Source organism: Canis lupus, chromosome 4 (assembly GCF_003254725.2).
Source record: "Canis lupus dingo isolate Sandy chromosome 4, ASM325472v2, whole genome shotgun sequence".
In the NCBI taxonomy this organism is placed as follows: domain Eukaryota; kingdom Metazoa; phylum Chordata; class Mammalia; order Carnivora; family Canidae; genus Canis; species Canis lupus.
This window is the reverse complement of record NC_064246.1, coordinates 13,138,916-13,164,364: the sequence shown is the minus strand read 5'-3', so window position 1 is coordinate 13,164,364 and position 25,449 is coordinate 13,138,916. Positions and strand designations below refer to the sequence as shown.

At 39.9% G+C, this 25,449-nt stretch overlaps 1 long non-coding RNA gene and 1 pseudogene across 1 annotated transcript; both read left to right on the top strand.

Annotated features, from left to right (window-relative positions):
• Positions 1-1,016: 1,016 nt before the first annotated feature.
• Positions 1,017-21,142, top strand: LOC112651762 (uncharacterized). Its single transcript, XR_003131015.2, has 5 exons — positions 1,017-1,258; positions 9,913-10,061; positions 10,750-10,874; positions 18,301-18,326; positions 19,944-21,142. It is a non-coding gene; the product is annotated as an uncharacterized LOC112651762 (long non-coding RNA).
• A 1,629-nt stretch (positions 21,143-22,771) lies between these two features.
• On the top strand, positions 22,772-23,384 carry LOC112651938 (meiosis expressed gene 1 protein homolog; annotated as a pseudogene).
• The last annotated feature ends 2,065 nt before the right edge of the window (positions 23,385-25,449 follow it).

The following is a 25,449-nucleotide window of genomic DNA, read 5'->3' as shown; positions in this document are numbered from 1 at the left end:
GGATGGTATTTACATACTGATTACAAATACATATTGATTCTCTAACAAAGAGGGAAGGTAGAAGGGAAGGCTATACAGGGATTTTGAAAAAAAATATTAGGTTCATTAGGTTATTTAACAGAAACAAATTATTTTGTTATTCACACATGCAGAAAAGTCAGACAAAAAGTACTTATTTAAAAAAAGTACTTATTTAGTTAGTATAATTTTACATAATCTCTATGAGGCACTCAATACTGTTGGCAAAACTTTTTCTTTTGAAACTGTCTTAAAAGATACATCCTTCCTAACACCAGCCTCCTTGTGGTAAGTGGTTTTCGTCTTACCCATGGCTTCTGCTTCCTCATGTCTTTCATTGACTGATGTCTTTCTCTCTCTCATGGTTCCCAGGATTTTATCCTGGGCACTCTCTTCTCACTCCATTATCTTTGGAGTGGTCTTGTGGAATCCCAAGGTCATGGCTACCACCTCTATAATGGTGCATGTTGCCAATCCCCACTTGTCCTTTGAGCCGCATTCTCTCTACTGAAGAGCTCCACCCTGTCTTCCTCCTGACGTCTTAACCTCAGCTATCTTCCCCAATCAAGTATCATCTCTCCATTTCTACCCAGTCCAAAGTTTCAGTGTTAATCCTGACACTTTCTTCTCCAACCACACCTAACTCAACAAGTCCACTCTACCTTTTCCTCTATTTCCATTGTCACTGTGATTTTTTTTTTTTTTAGTTTGGGCTCTCATCAGTTGTTAAGTCTTCCATTTCAATAAATGCCTAGCTGGTTGTCCTCCCTCCGGTGTCTCGTCAATCTCCACAGCCATATGATGACTTTCCTTAAAATTATTCAGGAGCATTCCATCATAGAGATAATGAAGCCTTAGTTAGCCTTTTAGCAAACTACCCACTTTTGTCACAATACCATCCCAAGCTATCCAATCATCACATCTCCTGACAACCCCCATTACATTCTATCTGAAACCTCATCTGCTTTGTTGACATTTCGTTCAGTGATAAGGATCAGCCAAGGTGCTAGTAAGAAGAGCAGAAAGGCCTCAAGTTTGGCTGGTAGAAATGGAAGCAATATATTCAGTAATTTCAAGAGAAACTGAAGGTCAACCAGAATTGGGGGGAGGGGGGAGAGAAAGAGAGAGAGAGAGAGAAGCTTTGAGGGTGTGAGGCAAAGAGAGGAAATAGTTATTAGTTCAAGTTTCATTGTCTCTTCTCCAGTTCTTGTTGACCTGGCCATGGGATCATCATCTGATGGTAATTGTACCATAATTAGAAAATATACATGCAAACGAAATAAACAGCAATTAGGAATCTTGAACTTCTTACCATTCCTTGGAAATGTGTCAGGGGGTGATTTTGGGAGGGCTCTGTGCTGTAAACAAAGAATGAAGTCATGGAGGGTAAGAAAATGGTTTATATAAATACAGAATTAACTTGATCCTGTGCCTGGGAGAGGTTTCTGGTGTCATACACCTGTGTTTTCCACACTATTTTTGGTCAGAGTCAGTGTAAACTCATAAAGCATGTGGTTGCAAATGTCTCTCATGGTCTAATTGCAAGTTTCTGTTTGAAAGGAAACCCCAGAAACCAAGAACCTAGATGGGGAAATGGTAGAAACTGTCCAGCAAGGGTTTGGAACAATCCAGGCATTTTGCTCACTGACGTGCTTTTCCCATCCTTCCATTATTTAGTGATGAGGGGATGGTGGGGAGAAGAGGACAGGGTCAAATTTATCCAAACCTGGGGATTACAGCAGGAAGTCAATGTATAAGAAACTTGTTTAAATGATATCTCCCCAAAATGTAATCTATACTACTATTTAAAAAAGAAAGTTGGAGGGAAGGAAAGAAAAAGTTTTTTATGTACAAAAATGGTATTATCTCCAATGGGGGGAAAAATGCAGAACATTGAGTATATTATGCTAGCTTTTGTTTAAGAAATGGGAAAAATACAAATATATATAGAGAATTTGCTAATATTTGCATAACAGTACTAAACATTTGCATAATATCCTAATTATAATGGTTTCCTATGATGGAAGGAAATGGGAAAAAAGATGAATGGATTCAGAGTGTTAGTAAGATATCTTAATTATGGTTTTCATATTTTTTTGTATTTGGAAATGCTAATGTTTTATCTATTGAAAAAATAAAATAAGTTTAGTTGTTGCTGTATATTTGCTACCTTCTAGAAATAAATCAGAAAGAAATTATCAGACAACTCAGGGAGAGAGAGAGAGATGGAGAGGGAAATACTCATTACAGTGTTGTTACTAATAGAACAAAGAAAAATAACTCAGACAAGTATCTGAATACAATAGTATGCAATTATACAATGAACACATGGAACTGTTAATGGTTATGATGTAAATATATATTTATGGACAGTGATAGTGGGAAAATATGACACAAAATAGTATGTATAGTAGTATCTCTACGAATGGAAATAAAACATTGTAGAACAATACGCATCAAAATGTTCATTTGAGGGACCCCTGGGTGGCTCAGTGGTTGAGCATCTGCCTTCCACTCAGGGCTTGATCCTGGGATCCGGGGTAGAGTCCGGAGTCCCACATTGAATTCCCCACAGAAAGCCTGCTTCTCCCTCTGCTTGTGTCTCTGCCTCCCTCTCTGTGTCTCTCATGAACAAATAAATAAGTCTTTTTAAAAAAAGTTCACTTAAGAATACAGGTGATTTTAGTTTAAACTTTTTGTTCTAATGTGGTGAAGTAATGAAGGGTTTTTTGTATATTAAATAAAAGTTTTTTAAAAATCACCTCTCATTGTCTCCTCTCTCATTAAGTAGCATGTCCTTCCATATTTTCTTTTTCTTTTTTTTTTTAAGATTTATTTATTTATGATAGACACAGAGAGAAAGAGAGAGAGAGGCAGAGACACAGACAGAGGGAGAAGCAGGCTTCATGCCGGAAGCCCGAAGCGGGACTCGATCCAGGGACTCCAGGATGGGGCCCTGGGCCAAAGGCAGTTGCTAAACCGCTGAGCCACCCAGGGATCCCCCTCCTTCCATATTTTATACTATTGAAGTAGTGGCAGTAGCAGAAGTGCCAACATTTATTTATTATTATGTCCCAGGCATTGTTGTAAGTACCTTAGAAGGATTGGTTAATAATCAGAATCCCCCCCCAAAAATAATAATAATAATCAGAATCCCAATATAAGGCAGGAGTTACTATGTTTCCATTCTACAGGTAAGGATCAGGAGGCTTAGTAGAGTAAATACCCTTCTAGGCCGCCTGAATTGTAACTACCAGTGATGAGGGTCTAGAATCTGGACACTCTGAGTCTGGAGCCTCTGACCTTATCACTGCCATCATCTCACAAGCACCTTTATTGAGTCTTATCTCACTTTGTTATAACTGTACAGTCTTGGCACCCTTTACATTCTCTTTAGTCTTTGGTTCCCTGCAAAGGAGCTCAGCCCCTGGCTTTCAACATTCATCAAATGTTTATTGGATGAATGAATGAATTTATTTTAAGCTGAGTAAGTTGTTCAATTGTAGCAACTCCCTGAATTTTATCGACTGTGGCAGTTTCTAATCATGTTAATTGGTTCTCTTCGATGTCGCTATTGTGAATTCCATGCTCTTGGTAGTCATGCATTCCTGTGCTGTAGAGCTGAGGAATGATTTTCATTCTATCACTAGGCCTGTCAAGAAAAATTTATAAAACTGGTATTGGTACCCAGCATGTAGCAGGATCTGTCCCAGGCACTGGCTGCACAATTGTAAGGAGCCCAACCCTACCCGAGCAAGCTCTTAAAACAAAACAAAACAAAACAAAACAAAACAAAACAAAACAAAACAAATTATGTGTAGGAAGTGTATGCGTATGTGCATACAGACAAGCCTATCACAGTTTGAGATCAGAGAAAAAAGGAATGGTTCCATTTAGTAGAAAACTAAATCTTATTTCAGATCATGTCTTTGTTTTCTGACATTCTTAACAATAATTGCATTAATTGTGATGAGGCTTGTCCCCTCCGTTCTGGCTTAGGCACATGAATTCCTCTCCCTGACTCTGGTAGCCCTTGTGCAGAGCCAGACTAGTTTCCTCATTATTCTTTATTACTCAGTGACCAGGAAAAAAATTAACAAGCTTCTAAGTGTGTCTATTTTCTATCCAGAAAGAATTTTAGCTCTTGTGATTTTATCAGACTGAATGAATACATAACCAAGTATATTCATGACATTTCTTCTTTCCAATTCTAAAAACTTTTTTTAGAAAAGATTTTATTTATTTATTTGAGAGAGAGAGTGTGTGAGAGCATGAGAGAGGGAAGGGTCAGAGGGAGAAGCAGACTTCCCACTAAGCGGGGAGCCAGAGGTGGAACTTAATCCGGGGATCCTGGGACCATGACCTGAGCCAAAGGCAGATGCTTAACCAACTGAGCCACCCAGGTGCCCTTAAAAGTTTCTTTAAGAACCAGGGAAGTTAGTGGTCTCATCCTTCATGGTTTCCAGAGGTCCTAAGGCCAAAGCAAAATTTCCACCAAGTGCTCTGATAGGTGGGGAATCAGGGCAAAATGTCCTGAAAGAAGACTGTCAAATCTAGTCTTCTAGTCAAATCACCCAATTAAAAAAACAAAACAAAACCTACAACTGCTGTAATTACAATTTACATATTGAAAACTATACCCCAAATTTCTTTATCTTGACCACTTTGTGAAGTGGATGAATTAATTAGAAGTTAATTAAATTGCAGGCAATTTTAATTAGGGGGTTAAAAAGTAATTAAGAGAAACTTAGAAATGTTACACAACTCTAATTAGAAGAGCAGTAAAAATCAACAAAAATTCAACAGACTTATATTTTACCTGCAAATTTTTACATTATCACTATCTAATTAAGTAGACCAGAAAAAAGGAGGGCGGATATTTAAGTACAAGTAGTTTGGAGGAAAGATGCCAGAGGTGGGTAGAAAATCAGATTTCTATTTCTTCTTTACTTTTAGTGAATTGTATTCAAATCTCTATTAATCGTACATCTGGTCGCCTTGGGTGATTCTGGATGGGAAGCGGACAGATCTTCATGTTTAATACACAGTGCGTTCTTGGCACACATTAAGTGCGAAATAGTAGCCTCTTGGATCTTTCATCACACAAGGTCATGGAGAAGTTCATTATAGGGTTCCTTTTATAATGAATAGGTTTTACTTTCACTAGTTAAATGATGAATCAGTGCTGGTGATTCAGGATGGGTGTAATTTGTGTTTGGTGTTCAGAGTAGATAAATAGCACAGTTCCCGTCCCAAAGTTATATGTATCCTCCACTCCCGCCCCCTTGCAAGGCTGGAGTTGCTGATGTGAAGGCAGCCGTTACCCACTCATGGGAAAGGGCTAGGAGAAGGTGGCTTCTCGATGGAGAAGATGGGGGTGTCTCCTTGATCTGTTCACTTGATTTTCTCCTCTGTGAGTCCAGCCATCAGTCTCTACCGCTTTCTCTGTCCCTACCCTCAGGTCTCCCAATCACTTAACATTATTCTCACTTTGACTCCATCTAAATACTCAAAGGTACAACTTTTGCTGCCTGCAAACATAAGGTTTTTCACTAGGAAGCCTGATACCCAATGTGTGACTGAGATGGGGTCTGCGGGGCACCTTACCCTGGAGGAGTGTTTCCTGACCTTGGCACTTTTGACCTTTGGAACAGAATAATTCTGTGGGGGGCCATCCTGTGCTGTGTCGGGTATTCAGCTGGGCCCCTGGCCTTGACTCATTAGGCCCCAGTGGCAGCCCCACCTGCTGTGACAATTAAAGATGTCTCCACGTTGTCAAATGTGCCCTGGGAAACAAACAGCCCCCAGCTGAGAACCACTGCCCTAGATCCATATCCCTTCAGGTGTTAGGAGGAAGTTCTGCTCCTTGCCAGTTTGAAGAGTATCATATATCCTCATATTTCACACCCTGACCTAAGTGGAGAAAAGAATCCTTCTCCACCTCACTTCACACCCCACTATGACTAATCTGGACCGAAGCTGCCTCCCATAGGAGGCTCCAAAATTATTTCTTAGTGAAACAAATTTCTGCTCCTGTCATCCGGTAAATTGTCAGTTTGGTAATGATTTTGCTGCTGAGAATCCATCTTTCTTTCCTTACTCTTTTGCTCAAAGACAGAACTTAAAAAAAAAAAAAAAAAAGTTCAGGTCTCTGGGCTATTGGAAAGCAAGACATTTTTTCTATGTATTCCAAGTTTCCCTATCATACTGATTGAAATTGAAATTGTTCTTGCTGTCGCCCCAAATTACACTCCTGGATTTTCTAGAATCTTTCCCACGGTGTTATCCACACTATTTATCCACGGTGGTCCTTTGTCAATTCTTTTTGTCCTGTCGATCACGGTGAAGAGAGGTCTCTACCCCAACACACCTATTAGGAAAACACATCCTTAACCGTCATAATTTCCATGGTCATTCTCAACTTGAGAAGCAAACTCTGCTCTTACTCTTTTTTTTTTTTAATTTATTTATGATAGTCACAGAGAGAGAGAGAGGCAGAGACACAGGCAGAGGGAGAAGCAGGCTCCATGCACCGGGAGCCTGATGTGGGACTCGATCCCGGGTCTCCAGGATCGCGCCCTGGGCCAAAGGCAGGCGCCAAACCGCTGCGCCACCCAGGGATCCCTGCTCTTACTCTTTTCTCCTGCCCACTATCCCCTTCACCTACAAAAGCCTGACTTTATGTTAAGGACATGGTTCTTATTTTAGCTTATATCAGGATCACCTGGAGGGCCTGTTGGAACATAGATTTCTTTAAAAAAAGAAAGATTTATTTGTTTGGGGCAGGGTGAGGGGGCAGAGAGAGAGGCGGGCAAGCAGACTCCCTGCTGAGCAGGGAGCATGGGGTGGGGCTCAATCCAGGGACTCTGAGATGGTGACCTGAGCCCAAATCAAGAGTCAGATGCTTAACTGACTGAGCCACCCAGGTGCCCCAAAACATAGATTTCGGAACCCCAACTCCAGATTTCAGAACTGATCTGGGGTGGGGCCCAGTGATTTGATTTCTAACAAATCCCAAGTGATGCTGATGCTTCTGCACCGGACCCTGCATTCCTTGAGAAGCATAAGGTATGATGACAGAAGATAAAATCCTTCAAATGAATCTGGTAGGGGTAGGGTGTCCACTTTGCACAGAGCCACTGGTTTATTTCCTCTCGCCCTGCAAAGATCAGTATTTCTTGACAAGTTCTATCCCACGAGCAAAGCCAGCTGAACTTGAAAAGGCCTATGAGAAAGTTTCCAGACCTTAGGGAACAAAAGTGGGCTCAAAAAAAAAAACAAACAAAAAAAAACACAGCACTACAATTCATATGCATTTCAGGTGCTCAGAAAGTGAATTTCTACCTGCATGGGCTTTCAGAGGGCTGTTTTCCCATACTCCTTCCACGAAAGAAACATTTGCTAGCTTGCAAACTTTTGGACATTTATTAAGTAAACGATTTGTGTTCAGAGGTCTCTCAAGAAATAGAAGAGAGAGCATGAGGCTTAGAGTGTAAACATGTGGGCTCTAGTCTGGTTGAATTATCTGGGCAAGTTACCTCACGGCATTTTGCAAATAGTCTTCTCATTTCTAAGATGGGGGAACTCCATCTCTTCTCAGAAGGCCTTTGCACTGCTATGAATCCTGAAGCACTTCCTTACACAGGAACTTTTAAGATCCTAGCCCTAGGGTTGAAACACACCTAACTCAATGTGCCAAGGGAGCTGTCTTGTCTCCCTTGCTGGCTCAAATGTCTCTACTGTATCACACCTAAAAATGAGGCAGCACATGCCATTTTTTAAACATAACAACTCTGGTAGGCTGAGAAATGGTCTCAAAGATATCTAGATCCTGGGCAGCCCGGGTTGCTCAGTGGTTTAGCGCTGCCTTCAGCCCAGGGCCTGATTCTGGAGACCCGGAATCAAGTCCCACGTTGGGCTCCCTGCATGGAGCCTGCTTTTCCCTCTGCCTGTGTCTCTGCCTCTTTCTCTCTCTCTCTCTCTCTCTGTGTGTCTCTAATGAATAAATAAATAAATAAATAAATAAAATCTTTAAAAAACAAAACAAAGATATCTAGATCCTAATTCCTAGAACCTGTGATCATCATCTTACAACAGGCACTTTGCAGATGTGATTAAGTTAAAGGATTTTGAGATGGAGAGATTGTCCTGGATTATCCAGGTGGGCCCCAAATGTAATTACAAGTGTCCTTATAAAAGAGAGGCAAGGAGAGATCTGATGACAACAGAGGAGGCCAGAGTGAGGGGAGAAAAGGTGATGCGACTCAAGGCCAAGGAATGTCAGCAGCCTCTAGAAGCTGAAAGAGGTAAGGGACATGTTTTCCCCTACAGCATCTAGAAGGAACCTGCCTGCTGACATCTTGATTTCAGCCCCATAAAACTCATTTCAAAAATCTGTTCTTTAAAACTAAGAAAATAAGTTTATGCTCTTTAAACCATCAAGTTTGTGATTATTTGTTACAGAGCAGCCATAGGAGACTAATACACTGGATTTAGGCCAGTATGTTGCTCAGCTAGTTCCCAGTTGGAAGGTTTTGACAGACATTGCTGGTCACAAGTGGTAAATTGCAGGCTTACCTGCCTTTTGACAGTAGAGCTGGCTTTCTTTAGTTAATACAGTTTCCTGGTTCTGTATTCAAATTGCAGTGTCTCTGACAGGCACTCTGCTTTGGTCACTAATAAGGTTAGCCCAAGACTTGGCATATTGTGGGTACTTCCTGCATATTATTAGAGTTGACTGGCAGCGAAGCGCAGTCATGTCCTCCATGAAAACAGGACCTAGAGCTGGGGGGAGGGAGAGGGAATTGTCTGGAAGGAAGTAGAATGTTTGTCCAAGCTTACTTCCTGCATTCTCTGAATTCCTGTCAAGGCCACCGAGGAACAGTTACTCTCATCAAGGCCCTGGAAGGACATTTTGTGTTGCTGTTGCAAGGGAAGCTGCCCAACCATTCATGCCTGACTCTACCATTCTTCTCACTCCCACAGTAATCCTCTGACACTTCCAAATACGGCCCATGTCCATACTGTTTTTGGACCTTCTTAGGCCTTGCTGCCCCTGGCAGCTGACAATCCTTTCCCACAGGCTCTCTCACCAGAAGTTATTGATGATAATAATAATCATGAGGGTGCTAATACCTGTTTATGGAGGGACTACTAGGGGACAGTTTCTCTAATCACTACAGCAATAATGTGAGATAGATATTATTGTAATACCTTCTTACATGTAGGTTAACTGAGACTCTGAGAAATGAATAATTTTAACTCAAATCCTACAGGTGATCACTGATGGAGGTCAGATTCAAACCAAGGTCTGCCTGAGGCCAGAGTCTTTCCATTTGGTTATATTGTTTCTGACCACAAGAAACAATGGCATATGTTTGGCATATGGTAAAGGGCCGGCTGGCGTGTACATGGGGCACAGCAGCTCCAGAGACATGGTGGCTGAAGACCCAGGAGATGAGAGGACTTTTCTGGCCTTTCCATACTCATGTCCCCGGAGGGCATCAAAGCCACACAGATGCTCTTCTGCTTCTTCATGCCCCTCTTTCATAAATCCCACTGTTTTCTACAAGTGAGAAAACAAAGGAGCTACATCCCAAAGGGGAATAAGTGGAGAAAACAATGTATACACAGAGAGGCCCTTCAACTGAGCCCCTCTTCACCTGGCATCCTGCCACATTGATTCCCTCTCCCTCCGTTAGTGGCCATCCTATAGACCTCTATGCCTGTGTTACAGGCACAATATCGAAACTTCCACATTCTCACCTTCAGCTACACACATCCTGCTGTCTGGGAAACAGAGAATGTGAAGGGCAGTGAAATTTGGGGAGAAAGTGATAAAACTCTTTCCTGAAAACAAACATTTCTTATTTTCTTCTCTCATCTTGCTACTAGAACACCTCAGCATTGGCATAACTTAAGGAGAAGTTAACTTTGAAGAAGTCAGCATTGGCATAACTTGAGGAGAAGATGCATAAAATTTGAATTGGGACAAAATATTCTCATTGTGATGTGAAAAACAGGTCCCTGAGAGATGTGAGCAGGTAAGGCAAGCATGTGGCACACATGGCCCCTTTCCCCTGTCTCTGATCTCATCACCAGCTGATCACAGCACTCTTCTCCATTGAACCCACACCAATCAACTGGAGATGGCACCTTGCAAGACAATCATCTGGCATGCCTGGAATATAGCATGGCTTTGAAGACGGAGTGCTCTGTGGACTCTTCCTGAGTTGTGAATTAACTCAAACAGTTTCTGAATTCTGAATTCACCCTTTAACAAGTTCTGAATCCTATTCATCCTTTAAAGCCCATGTCCCATCCTACCCACTCTGGGAAGCCTTCTCGAATTATTTTGATGTTTGTCTTCCCTAATTCTTCTCCTACTGATAAATCCTGAGGAGAGTCTGGATTTTGTAAAGATGGAACCCTGACAGCAGCTTTGTAAAATTTTCTATAGGGAAAATGGAAAAAATTCAGTTTTTATTTTAGGTTGATCTGAAATTGTTTAGAAAAGTTTATGTTGGTTCCATATTAATTATTGGTAATGTCCTATAAATTTTTGGGGTGTTCCCCACTTTGGGAAAACTGCTATCAATTTTCTTTCATATATGACCTCTCAGATTTCAGGGCATTTTAAGCTTCCTGTGCAGTGTCTAATATCTTATAATTGATGACATTCATTGACCAAATTGTCCCCACTGTCCTCATAGCATTAAATTTTATTTCTAGGAAGGATGCATCTAAATATCAAGTGTTGTGGCTGACCCATCATGTCCTGGCAAGGGAAACTGGGCAGATTCTATGGAGCACCAAGTTAGGAATGTTCCTTTCTGAGCTTTATGGACTACAGCCAGGTATATATGCTCCAAGCTGTGTGCTTTCTCTTCTGCTTGTTTAGAGAGCTTAGAATGTATTGGGTATTTAAAAAAATATCTGTAGGATTCATTCCTCTCTCTACATCTAGTAAAATATCGGTGAGTATTAAAAATGTATTTTTGAATGAATGAATGTACAAATGAGTGAATGAAGAATGTAGGTCCAAGTATCTTCAAATATTCTGGTTGCTCTTTTTTTCTATATTTTTTGTACAAATGTGTTAATTGCAGTGTGTCTTATTTAGTTGAATCTCAGGCTTATCTTTTCAGCTGCTGAGATGAAAGTCTTGGTGAAATCACAGATTGTTAACGTTGGAAAGGACCCTAAAGATTAATTTATTACTTTATTTATTTATTTTAAAGATTTTTATTTATTTATTCATGAGAGACACAGAAAGAGAGAGAGAGAGAGGCAGAGACACAGGCAGAGGGAGAAGCAGGCTCCATGCAGAGAGCCTGGCGTGGGACTCGATCCTGGGTCTCCAGGATCAGGCCCTGGGCTGAAGGTGGCGCTAAACCGCTGGGCTACACAGGCTGCCCTAGATTACATATTTAATGGAGGGAATGAAGGCTGAAAAAGTTGACGTTAGGGTTTCAGAGTAGTGAAGGGGTTTAGGACAGACCTCCCCTCACCCCCACCCCTGCCCTAGGCCCTGAAATGTGTCACTTTGACATGTGGATTATTTTGAGCTAAAGGCACTTGAGATCCTGCAGGCTCAAGGGAATCTTTTGTCCCTTCCTTAATCACACAGAAGAGTCTAAATTGGAAGTCTTTCCCAGAATAAGGGTTATTAACAGAGATAAATTTTATCTGAGTGACCCATCTGTATAGCAGGGCAAACATCTAATTACCAAACATCTGCTCTTCTTCTCACCCTATGAAATGCATTCTTTTCCTCTGAGGTCCCAGATCCCTACCTCGTTCTGCTTAGTTCAGAATGACATATATACCCCATTCTGCCTGCCTGTCTCTGGCATTTCCATGTCTGTGGATTCCCCGTATGTAGGCCTATTACATTTGATTTTTCTTCTGTTAATGTATTTTGTGTCAATTTGATTCTTAGTCCAGCCAGAAGGATCTGTGTGGGAAAGGAATTCTTGCTGCCGACAGTGGACATGGTTGGTAGGATACTTAGGTCACTGGACATGGCTTGCACAGACCTTGTTGCAGCTGAAAGATCCTGGGACATGTGACATGCAGCCAAAAGAAGGTGAGATTTCTTACCATGTCAGTCTCCCGGAATCTCTCTTTGCAGACTCCATTGAAGCGAGTGTGGTTAAGAATATTTTCTCTCTTTCTAAATTTAGATTAGCAGGAGAGAATATTTGTGGAACTAGTCTGGTGACTCTTTGGTTAAATTTGGCAGAGTACTCTTTGGTTACTAATCTATTTCCTCCCAGAGATGGTCTCTGTTTCCTTTGTGTCTTTCATGTGGTTTGTCATCTGTTTGTTGCTAAGAGACATCTTGGAAGCTAAAGCCACAAAATTTTGGGGCACAAGTTGACTACTTCAAAGGTGTTAGAGGGTTTATCACCTCAAGAAGACTCCTGTGATAGGTAAATTGGTCACAGAATGGGTTAGATTAACACTAGGTCACTTGCTAACTTTAAGAAAACTTCTGTGCAGTGAGGTCCACTGTAAAACAGCACACAGTCTCAGGATACCTGGGTGGCTCAGCCTGCCTTTGGCTCAGATCATGATCTCAGGGTCCTGGGATTGAGTCCCGAGTCAGGCTCCCTACTCAGGGGAAAGTCTGCTTCGCCCTCTTCCTCTGCCCTTCCCCTCTGCTTGTGTGCTCTCTTTCTTTCTCTCTCAAATAAACAAAATCTTTAATAATAATAATAATAATAATAATAATAATAATAATAATAAGACACAGCCTCCCACCCCACGGCACATTTCTTTGGGTATTAGTGTGACTCTGAGAGACCCAAAGAAAGAGTTAGACTTTTCCTTTTGTCTTGTTCTATGTCCTAAGAGCTTGGCTTTGTGAACAATGAGATTCTTCTTCTTTTTTTTTTTTTTTTTTACGATTTTACTTATTCATTCATGACAGACACGGAGAGAGAGAGAGACAGACAGAGAGAGACAGAGAGAGAGAGGCAGAGACACAGGCAGAGGGAGAAGCAGGCTCCATGCAGGGAACCCGACATGGGACTTGATCCCGGGTCTCCAGGAACACACCCTGGGCAGAAGGCAGGTGCTAAACCACTGAGCCACCCAGGCGTCCCCAGTGAGATTATTCTTTTTGTTCTCCACCATTTGGAGAGTGTACTTATGGGGTATACCTTGGTGATCAAACAAATAAACTGGGGATTCTAGTTTCTCTCTGGGTTTGGCTGTGCCAGTTCTCGGGGCATTTGTCATGAGAGTTTCCAGCCCGTGGGAAATTGTGTTGCTTGTTAGTGTTAGAAAGGTTCAAGAGCACCTGTCTGGTGTTGCAGATTAGTGAGTCTGTGACTGGAGGCATCTCACATTTTTGTGGGAGACCAGATACACTGTTTTCACTGCACCATCCTCACCACCTGTGCAATGAAGGTTTTTGCTTTCTTAGATTCATATTAGGGGTAAACTTTTGGATCATGAGGCTGCATCATCTATGCCTGAACACCGCTTACATCTTTGATTAAGCCATTAAAAGGTTTATTGGTTTGAGTCACTATTGGCCAGATAATAGATCCTTTAAATTGGGTATATATATATTACAAAGAGTTCTCAATTGTTTTATTAGTATAATGGCTAGCCTCAGGGACTCCCTTGACAGGATAAAAAAACAGAAATTAGACATCAGACAAAAAGAAATGTCCACATCCAATATAAATTCCGCTTATTAAAATCTGATTGCATCTGTCTGTTTTAGCTTGTTTGCCTACAAGATTTATAGAGATTGCTCTGACCTAAACTCTAGGTTCAACGTGTAGAGATTGCTCACATAAATACTAAAAGCCAGAAAATGAATTTAACAAAAGCACTTGAGATTGACTCATTTTGCTCCTATCTTCTGGAGCTCTATAATCAGGCTCTGTCTACCCTCAGTCATTCCTATACAATATTCTTTGTAGGAGTATCCTAGACCCCCACCACAAAAAATTTATGTCCTTTGGACACTAGGAGAGCTTTTAAATTTTAAAGCCCTTTTACCTCTCAAAAGATCCTCCTACATTTAGAGAGTAATTAGAAAGATTATTTGGCCATATTCACAACCTTCCTTCTGAGGAAATAGATGACCAACATTTCTCCTAGACCCTCCTACAACTGATTTGCACAAGGCCAGTAGTCAGGGACTAAAAGAAACCAAGGTGAAACTGCATCTAGAAATAAGGCTTTTGTTAAAATGCTTTATACAGACTTTACAAAGGCATAAATCTTTTGGCTCTCAGTTTAGTTAAAATTCTCCCTGATATAAAAAAGTGAATTTCATTAAAAAGATGGGCTAATTCTTTGATATTCAAGGCCTAATCCAGTTCTTTGGGGAATTAGGAACAACTGTCCTTATAAATCTCTGCAAAACCAGAACTACAACCCTAAAAACAAGTTAAAGCCTATCCATCTTTACTAATCTCCAAACTTTGCCTGTTTCTCTCAAGAAGTTTGTGGATATTATTAAAAAATAATCAGGATACTGGGTCAAAATTGTTCTGTATTTTAAAAAGAAGGGTAAATTTTAAATAGCAATTACCCGGAACTCTGAAAGATTTTTTTCTTTACTTTCTTTCTCTACTCCTTGAAATTATAAATCTTATCATGTCTGTGAAATGTAAACATAACCCACAATCTCCTGAGACTGAAGGAAAAAAAAAAAAAGAGGGAAGGAGGCCTTTTAAAAATACAAACTACTGAAAGGGCTTTTATCCCCAGATTCCAGCACCTCTGATAACAAGGCAGATATGCTACAAACATGCACCTTGCAAAAAACTTAGATATTCTCTCTGCCTTCAATATAAATTTTGATACAAATACCTTCTCTAGGATCTAAGAGCCAATCTTTGACATGCAAACTTTAAGGAAAAGTTTTCCTTAAAAATAAATAAGTGAATAGAGGGAAGATTTAAAAAATTGGGCCTATACTGTCCTTTCCACAAATATTAGTAGAAACAAAATTAAGATTTTGTTTACATCTTGTCTTAGTTTGTGTGTCTGTGTTCCTGTCATGTGTGTCTATGTATGTAGTAAATGTGAGATATTTTCTCTACCTCCAGATGGTACTGCTAAAATTAATATGTAAAAGAGCTCTATTTAGTTGGTTTGAAGACATGTGCTTCTAAGGATTGGGCATTCTAAAGCTCAGAAAGGTAGAAACTAACCCAAATGTTTTTCGAGCTCACATGACTTGGCAAAATATTTGTTATTAAAGCTAATTTAATGTTGTTGGTTTAATTAAAATAGACATGTCTTTAGAGTTATCAGCATTGAGTACAAACTTTTATTCTACTTATGTTTACTAGAAGTCAAATAAGTTCATGGTATTTTTGTTGCAAAATTTGTTAGGAAAAAACTTTAGAATAATGGCTGACTATGTCTAATGCCTTATGAAGTTATTGTGGGTAGTCTAAGCATAATTGTTAAGAACAAGTAAATGAAATAGATACAAAGAAATAAAAAGGTTTGCAGCCAAGCTTCTAAATAGCTTCCAAAATCTTTGGTAACCTAATAATTTAGAGTTTTGCTAAGTTAAATGATAAGTAAAGTTTGTTGACAATTTAGATAATTTCTGAATAAGACAAAATAGTGAAACATTGAGTACTGATCATGATCTACTATCTATTTATCTACTTTTGTCTTATTATAGAAAAACTATGGATGAATTTGGGTCTGTTAATAAACAATGTTTTATACTTTACTGGAAGATCTCACTATGAAAAAAATTCATGTTTCTAAAAATTATGAAATGAAACATATCAATAAATCTGTGCATCTTAGAGAATTCTAGTGTAAGAAACAGTTCACAAATTGGTTATTTAGTTTTCACTGGAGACCAAAGTTTCTAAAAGTAATACTCTTACTTAGTTTTAAAGATTTTATTTATTTATTTGACAGAGAGAGAGAGAGAATGAGAGGGAGAGGGAGGCAGAAGGGTGAGGCAGAGGGAGAAGGAGAAGAGAAGCAGACTCCCTGCTATCAGGGAGCCTCCTGAGGGGCTTAATACCAGGATCCTAGGATCGTGACCTGAGCTAAAGGCATATGCTTAACTGGCTGATACACCCAGGCACCCCTAAAATTAATATTCTTACAAATGTAATGAATGATAAAGTAAGCAACTCTGTATGCAAGGAAAATAAGATGTGTTTTTGATAAGAAAGGTATGAGGAATGGGAATACATTTTTGTTGAGGGAAAAGAAAGTAATTTTGCCCTAAAATGAGACTGGTTTTTAGAGAAGGCTTAGGACAAAATATGAAAGTTGTGGAAGGTTTGTGAAGGGAAATCTTTGAAAAATAATTTTATGCATGATCAGGACTAAGATTGGAATTGGAAGAGTTTTAAAAATATGCTGGTTTAAGAGTGAGATTCAGCTTTTCTCTTTGTTAGAAATAGAAAGTTTCTTAAACTATTGGTCTGCTCTTCATAAGAAATTGTAAAGAAAAGTTTTCTTTACCTTTTATCTGCTTAAAAAACAATGGCTCAATGTTTACCGAAATAATTTCCCATATTTATCAGGTCTTTGATTACTTAATAAAACTAAGTCTTACGATTATTAAAAGCTAAATTTTATTCACAACTATGTGGCCTTCTGCATTTGCCTTTGAGATTTCTTATTGTCACTTTGATGAAATGGATAATTAAATATTGTTTCCTAATGATTGTGATTCTACTTAATCAAATGTTCAAATCTTTTGATTTTTTTTTTTTTTTGACATAGTTTCCAACATCAAATTCTAAAAAGAAGTCTTGGGCAGCCTGGGTGGCTCAGTGGTTTAGCTCCACCTTCTGCCCAGGGCCTGATCCTGGAGACCCGGGATCGAGTCCCACGTCCGGCTCCCTGAATGGAGCCTGCTTCTCCCTCTGCCCGTTGTCTCTGCCCCCTCCCTCTGCCTGTGTCTCTGCCCCCTCCCCATTTCTCATGAATAAATAAATAATTTAAAAAAAAATAAAAAGAAGTCTTTTCACCATAATCTAACTGAAATTTTCCAGGGCCCCTAGAACATTTTCAAGAGAAAAAAAAAAAATTTGTGAAAAATTAGACTAATGAGGCTTACGTTAAATTACTTGGAAGCATTGTCAAATAAGTGGTATTAAACACTGTTAGATTAAATTTACATAGAGATGTTATAAAAACGGGTGTTCTAAAATTACATGAAACTCCTAGAAATCTAATGTCCTGGTATGCTATTAATATTATTGTTATTATTACTATTATATTTTTATTTTTTAAATATTTTATTTCTTTGCTGATGAGAGACAGAGAGAGAGAGAGAGAGAGAGAGGCAGAGACATAGGCAGAGAAGCAGGCTCCATGCAGGAAGCCTGATGTGGGACTCTATCCCAAGACTCCAGGATCACACCCTGAGGTGAAGGCAGATGCTCAACTGCTGAGCCACCCAGGCGTCCCTATAGTTTTATTTTTTAGAGAGAGAGTTGCACATACCAGGTTGGGGGGTGAAGGGCAGAGAGAGAGGGAGAATCTTAAGCAGACTCCATGCCCAATGCAGAGCCCTACATGGGGGCTCGATCTCATGACCCTAAGAGCATGACCTTAGTCAAAATCAAGAGTTGGAGGCTGAACCGACTGAGCCAGCCAGGCACTCCTGGCTGGTATGTTATTATTTTGAAGTGTTGTATTCACAAAAATTACAAATTTCCTTGTCAGTTGCATTATAATGAACTCAAATCAGAGGTCTGTGTGTGTGTGTCTTTGTATTTGTGTTCTGTGTATGAAGTATGCATGGTATATATGCAAATTGTGTGTGTAGTGTGTGTAGTATATGTATTTTTTTGTTATTAACCTTTTTAAAATTTTAATTCTGGTATAGTTAACATAATAGTGTTTGTTATCTTTTACCATGGCTATTTTTAGGTCTTTTATCACTTACAGACAGTTATACTTTTACTCAGATTCCTCTATAAAAGTTTCCTGCAAATGTGCTTCATCTTCAGTGAGACTCATGGAAAAAAACTCTGATTACAGGTTTCTGATAAGATTAAGATCATAAAACCGAACTGGGTAAAAATTTCCAGAAGTAGTGGAAAAATTAGATTTACATAGAGCAAGAATTAATAATATGAGACTAACTGAATTGAGGAAGATAATTATACTTTTAATGACTTTTGTTTGAAACATTGCTGACTTTAAAAAAAAAATTTCCCAGAGTTAAGAAAACTTTCTCTTAAGATAACTGACTTACAGCAATTTAATCAAACATACTTTTGTGAACAAATTAAAACATTTATCTTTTCTCCCTTCCAGATCCTTCCAGAATTCAGAAACTCTCAGTGAGTATTCTTATATTTTTATGGCAATATCTTTATTTGCATAAGTTCAATAAGGATCCATTATCCTTATGAGAAGACACAAATGAAAATGCTGGTTATATCACTAAGGGTTTGATTGGAATGTCATATCTGCGACGGACCTGCATAGGCTCAGATGTAACTAGACAGCTTTAAGGAACTAAGTTTGGCTTTATGGAGCCAATAAAGCCCCCTTAGAAATGTCAGATTGATACCTTGCTTATAGATTTCCTAGCAGCCTTACAAAGAAAGTGAAGGTCAGCTACTGGCAGGTGCAGGAACCTCAGGGTATTTTGGGGAACTCAAGAAGGGAAGAACTCACCCAAATCTATAGATATTGCAGGTGAAATCTGATGGCAATTATTTGGCTTGGTTTCTGACCTTGAGAGGCTATTAAAAGCTCAATCTAGAGATTCCTTATGAAAAGTTCCAACAATGCAAGTTTTATTCCTCCCCTTTTTCCCTTTATTTATTTATTTACTCATGAGAGACACACAGAGAGAGAGAGGCAGAGACAGAGGCAGAGGGAGAAGCTCCCCCATGGGGAGCCTGATGTGAGACTTGATCCCAGGACCCCGGGATCACACGCTGAACCAAAGGCAGATGCTCAACCACTGAGCCACCCAGGTGTTCCCAAAGCAAGTTTTAAAGACTCTATATGGTAAATCACTATTCCTTTTTTTTTTTTTTTAAGATTTCATTTATTTATTCATGAGAGACACAGAGAGAGGCAGAGACATAGGTAGAGGGAGAAGCAGCCTTCATGCAGGGAGCATGATGTGGGACCTGATCCTGGGACCCCAGGGGTCCCAGGATCATGCCCTGAGCCGAAGGCAGGTGCTCAACCGTTGAGCCACCTAGGCGTCCCTGGTCAATCACTATTCTTGCTGCATTTACATAAATAATTAGGCTGAGGGTTTTTTGCAACTAGACTTATTTTGCAAACAAATTAATGTTAATTTGGCTATCTTTGGTAAAAATTAAGGTGGTAATATAGAGAAAATGTTTGAATAGCATGTTTTTGTAGATATTATATTTTAATACTATTCATTATAAAATGAACTAAATCCTCATTTCTTCTAGTGTTCTTCAATGCTTAGTTATAGCTTTCCATCTAACATTTTGATTTTTCTCCTATCTTTCTAACTTGGAATCATTTGAGAACTAAAACTGCCCTTTTTTCTGAAGCTCCACAAGCTAAATGACTTGATGCAAAGAAATCACCATAACAGCTCAGGCACAGACAATCTTTGTGCTCTTGCTTTATGGGCCACTCAAAAATATCACTAGAGGGGGATCCCTGGGTGGCTCAGCGGTTTAGTGGCTGCCTTTGGCCCAGGGCGTGATCCTGGATCAAGTCCTGCATCGGGCTCCCTGCATGGAGCCTGCTTCTCCCTCTGCCTCTCTCTCTCTCTGTGTCTCTCATGGATAAATAAATAAAATCTTAAAAAAAAAAAAAAAGATTGCATTACCTATCCTCACTCAAGATACTTGAAGTCTGACAACTAGATATCCTCACAGCTGGCTGCCCTCAAAACTCAGAAACTGTCTTAATATTTGATCCAATCATTTACCATTGTTTTTCTTTTGTTTCCACAGAAATGCCCCTTATTTAATACCTGATTACTTGAATCATCGGTCTAACTTTGAGAATATACCTATATCATACATCCTGAAACGAGTTTGACCTAACTCATCTATTGTCAAGACTAAGTTAGTGGATCGATGAGACAAGACAACCTACCAGCTCAACTTATAATATGTGAAACTCCCACAGAAGTTCCAGATGAGGGGGCTAAGGGGCTCAGACCCCCTCACCCTCTGAATGTGGAATTTTGACATGTGGATTATTTTGAACTAAAGGCACTTGAGACCCTGTGGATTCAAGAGAAACTTTGTCTCTCATCTAACTACACAGAAGAATCCACACCGGAGGTCTTTCACAGATAAGGGTTATTAACAGAGATAAATTTTATCTGAGTGACCCATCTGTATGGCAGGGCAAACATCTAATTACCAAACATCTGCTCTTCTTCTCACTCTGTGAAATGCATTCCTTTCCTCTGAGGTCCCAAATCCCTACCTCGTTCTGCTTAGTTCAGAATGATATATATATCCCTGCCTGCCTGTCTCTGGCATTCCATGTCTGTGTGGATTCCCAGTATGTATGCCTATTACATTTTATTTTCCTCTTGTTAGTGTATCTCCTGTCAATTTGATTCTTAGTCCAGCCATAAGGACCTGTAAGGGGGCAGGGATTCTGGCTCTCTGAATCCTGATCCTGACTTTTTACCACAACTGTGCTCTTCAGTATTGCAAATCAAATGCTTATTACTTCCTTTTAACAGGCTAGGGATTTATTTTATTTTATTTTTTTCAGGCTAGGGATTTAGAAGGCTTTCTTTTCTCTCTTTTTTTAAAAGATTTATTTATTTATTTATTTATTTATTTATTTATTTATTTATTTATTTATCAGAGAGAGAGAAAGAGAGAAAGAGAATGTGCACAGAAGCAGAGGGAGAGGAAGAAGCAGGCTTCCTGCTGAGAAGGGAGCCCAATGTCGGGCTCCAACCCAGGACCCTAGGATCATGACCTGAGCCAAAGTCAGATGCTTACCTGACTGAGCCACAGAGGGGCCCCAGATTCAGAAGGCTTTCGACTGCTTTGAAATCAATCACTTCCACTGTTTCCTCCCCTTTCTTATACTTTATTTAAGACATTGAGTATTTATTAAATACCTCTATGTTGAACATCATGGGAATGCAAAAATCATAGTCCTTACTCGTAAAGAATTTATAATCTAGTCATGAATAGAAATACATATGACTATATTCATGGCAAGACGTAATTATGGAAAAAAAATCCTGTTGATTTCCCCTGAACTTGGTGTGAAATGGAAGTTTTTTCCCTTATAGACCACAACTTCTTCATTTTTTAAAAAAGATTTTATTTATCTACTCATGAGAGAGAGAGAGAGGTAGAGACATAGGCAGAGGGAGAAGCAGGCTCCCTGTGGGGACCCCAATGTGGGACTTGATCCCAGTATACTGGGATCACGCCCTGAGCCAAAGGCAGGCACTCAACCACTGAGCCACCCAGTGCCCCCCACTTTTTCATTGTTAATGAGATCTTTGAAGAATAGCATTCTCAGAGGTAAACCACTTGGCAAGGTTGCTTATCTAAGCAACAGAATTTTAGCCCTATTAAGGTGAGGCTGTCATTTTCAACAGTATTTTTCTTTAAATGGAGCATAGCATCATCTTTGCATTGAACTAACTGGCCAGCACAGTTGGTCTAGTTTGTTTTTGTCTGCTTATGCTTCTGGGGTGATAATATAAGTTAAGGAATATGGATGGAACAACACAAATGAAATGGTTTCCCAACCAACTGTTGTGATGTGACTTTTTAAAAAATATTTTATTCATTTATTTGAGAGAGGAAGGGAGAGCACAGAGACAGATTCCCTGAGCAGAGAGCCTGATGAGGGGCTTGATCCCAGGACCCTGAGATCATGACCTGAGATGAAGGCAGATGATTAACCAGCTGAGCCACCCAGGTGCCCTGGTTATAATGTGACTCATGAGAAAGAGGCTCAGCCAGTCCTGGGAAGCAGTAAATTGTGGTGAGGAGCATGGGAGTTTTGTTAATAAACTTTCATTAAGTAGATGTTTATAAATATTTCTTGAGCATGCACTATTGAATGCTCTGATGATATAGCAGTTAAGAAATGGGAAAAAGATTATAGAGCGTATATTCTAGTGAGACAGACAGGCAATGAACAAGACTAGAGAGTTCACATAGTAATGAATGTTGTGCAAAGAAAAACACGATTGATGATGAAGCAAGACTGGAAGATCCTGGAAGGCTTCTGGGGAAAAATGACCTTGATGTTAAGACCTAAATATTAATTATTTTTAAAGGATTTTATCTATTCATTCATGAGAGACATAGAGAGACAGAGACACAGATAGAGGGAGAAGCAGGCTCCATGCAGGGAGCCCAATGCCGGACTCAATCCCTGGTCTCCAAGATCAGGCCCTGGACTGAAGGCCGCGCCAAACTACTGAGCCATCCAGGCTGCCCAAGACCTAAATATTAAGAAAGAGGTAGCAAGAAGACCTGGAGGAAGGGCAGGGAAGATGATTCTGGTAGAAGGAGCATCAGGTAGGGAAGCCACGAGACTAGAAGGGTCTGGGCACATTTCAGAAACAGAATTTAGGCTGGTGGGCTGGAGCTTGCAGAGAAAGAGTAATAGGGCAGGAGGTGAGGTCAGAGAGGCAGGCAGGGGCCAGGCTTTGCAGGGGGGATAAGGAATTTTTTTTTTAAGATTTTATTTATTTACTCATGACAGACACAGAAAGAGAGAGAGAGAGAGAGAGGCAGAGACATAGGCAGAGGGAGAAGCAGGCTCCATTCAGGGAGCCCGATGTGGGACTCGATCCCGGGTCTCCAGGATCACACCCTGGGCTGAAGGCGGCGCTAAACCGCTGAGCTACCCAGGCTGCCCAAAAAGAAAGTATTTGAAATAAATTTCTTATGTCATTGTCATATAAATCAACAAGTAACAACATGTAGCATTCATATATCTTTATATATCTTTCCATTCTATTTATCAATAGTTTTGTTGACATTAATAAAAGACCAAGATGAAGATGTTAGCGGTGGGGATAAATGGAGCAGGACTATGACAGGCAGAGGGCAGCAGCCCCAACCAAAGCCTCAATGTGGAAGGTGGGCCAGGAACAGCCAGGAGAAAGAATTGGCAATAAGACTTCCATAGCCATGGCTAGTTCTGACATGAAACCAAAATCAGTAAGTCGTGCCAAAAACTGGTCAGAAGAGAGAAAATGTACAGATTTCAGCAAGCAGGATACAGGAATGAAATTGAATATAAACAAGTGAAACAAGTCTCTATGGTAGATCGTTGGCCAGAGACAGGCTATGTGAAGAAACTCCAGAGAAAAGACAAACTTTCTATTACTACAACAAACAGAGGGAGTGTGATGACAAGTCTACAAAGTGAAAATCTATGCGCACTAGCCTTTGTTCTTTGTGTTTCTTGTCATTACTTCTTAAGAATTGATTGCTTCATTCTACATCATGTAAATGTCATTTTACAAAATAAAATTCAAAAGGCAGACTTCGGTTGAATGTTGTGAAACACAAAAGCCACGAAACCTGATATCGATCATCCTGTTCTGTTTTAAAATATAACTGCAGAAGCATTGAAGTTGAAAAAAAAGTTTTGTTAAAATTGTTCACTATGGATTTATAAATTTAGTGTAAGAGAAGATAAAAGGGATGGAGAGGAGAAAGTATATTTCAATGAATTGGAAGCCTCGTACCTAACATACATAGTTCAGACAGTCAACAAGCATTAATTTAGCATGGGTCCAGTGCTAGGTGCTGGGATCTATGGTGGTGGATATAACACCATTTCCTGCTTTCCCAGGACTTTGAGTTTGATGTTCCCTTTTGGGGAAGACCTCTGGAAGCGGGTGACTACCTCTGTGTGAAGAAAGGTAGACCCTCTCCTTCTTTAAGACACCGTATCTCCATTTGCAGGAAATATTTTTTAAATATAGTGGTTTTCTTAGGGTTGTCTGCCAAAACCATGTAACATGAATACTCAACTCTAGCGTAACTGTGATGGGAATGGCACCTGGGTGTGGCACCCTTTTGTAGTGGAGAAACTTGCTCGATTTCATGTGGAAGCACCAGTCTTCAGAAGAGGAAAGTGATGATTATATTATAAAGAAGGGACAGGCCTGAGCTGAAGATTGTGAAGACAGTTTCTGTAGTTAACAGTTTTAACTAAGTCAGTGATTCCCCAAGTCTGGTTGTATCAGGATCCTGAGTGTCCACAAGGATTTTAATACGGCTCTCTAAAACTTTCAATTTAAAATTTAAGCAAGCCACACACACACACACACACTGTTCTTGAAAGAGTGGACAAGGGGAAGAGGGGGCAAAATTAAATGGTCAGTTATAGGACTGTCTTAGTGACCAGAAATTCTTGATGCTCTGGGAGGTTGCAGCTGGTTTGGGGGCTGTGTTGAGGAGTTGTGCTGTGTGTTTCCATTTCATCGAATCGAACTTATTTATTTGCTTCCTTTCTGGTTTGTGTTTCAAAACTCAGATTTGAAGTCCAAATGGTGTACAATTAGAATTCCTCGATGCAGGAGTCCCACAGAAGGCCACTAGACATAGCTTTATAAAACACAAGACTGAAACAGGCCATTCTCTGGGCACTGAGCAAAGTTTACGTGGAGTAGGTCAAGGAGCTTCATGGTTATTTTTTCCCTTGACTTCAGACAAGGATGAAAATGCCTGAATTAAGAGAACTTGGTCCTGGCTTAGCTGAAACAGGATGGAGGAGGGCAAAGGGAGCAAGAGGAAACTAAAACAGAAGATGTGGGGACAAGAAAACATTTTAAAGGAAAGTCTGTTCATTTTATTCATTTCTTCTTGTACCATGTCAGTGAACAACTCCAAGTCTTCCTTTCCTTTCCTTTCCCTTTCCCTTTCCCTTTCTCTTTCCTTTCCCTTTCCTTTCCTTCTTTTCCTCAGGTCCTCAACTAGACCAACACAGCTCATTTCAGTGGGAAGTCAGGCAAGGGTAATAAGAAAAATTTGCTTTTCTTTCTTAATTTGGGGCTGAAAGTTACCAATTTACCTCCCACTGCTAATTCGTTTTGCTTTATGGAAACTTTTTATATGTCCTTTTGAGGATTGATATTATTGTTGTTCATATTATCATCACTTTCTGTGTTTTTGAAATCCTGGACCAAAGTAGAGGAATTGATGAAAAATTTTCATACTCAGCATGTGGAGAGAAAGTGATCTTTTCTGTAACTATACTATGAAGTTCATTATGATTGTGAAGCTTATTACCACTATGAAGTTTTTTTTTTTTAAGATTTTATTTATCTACTCATGAGAGACACAGAAAGGCAGAGGGAGACACAGGTTCCCTGAGGGGAGCCGGATGTGGGACTCAATCCCAGGACCCCAAGATCACACCTGGACCCCAAGGGAGATGCTCAACCACTGAGCCACTCAGGTGTCCCATCACTATGAAGTTTATTATCCCATTTTGTAAACT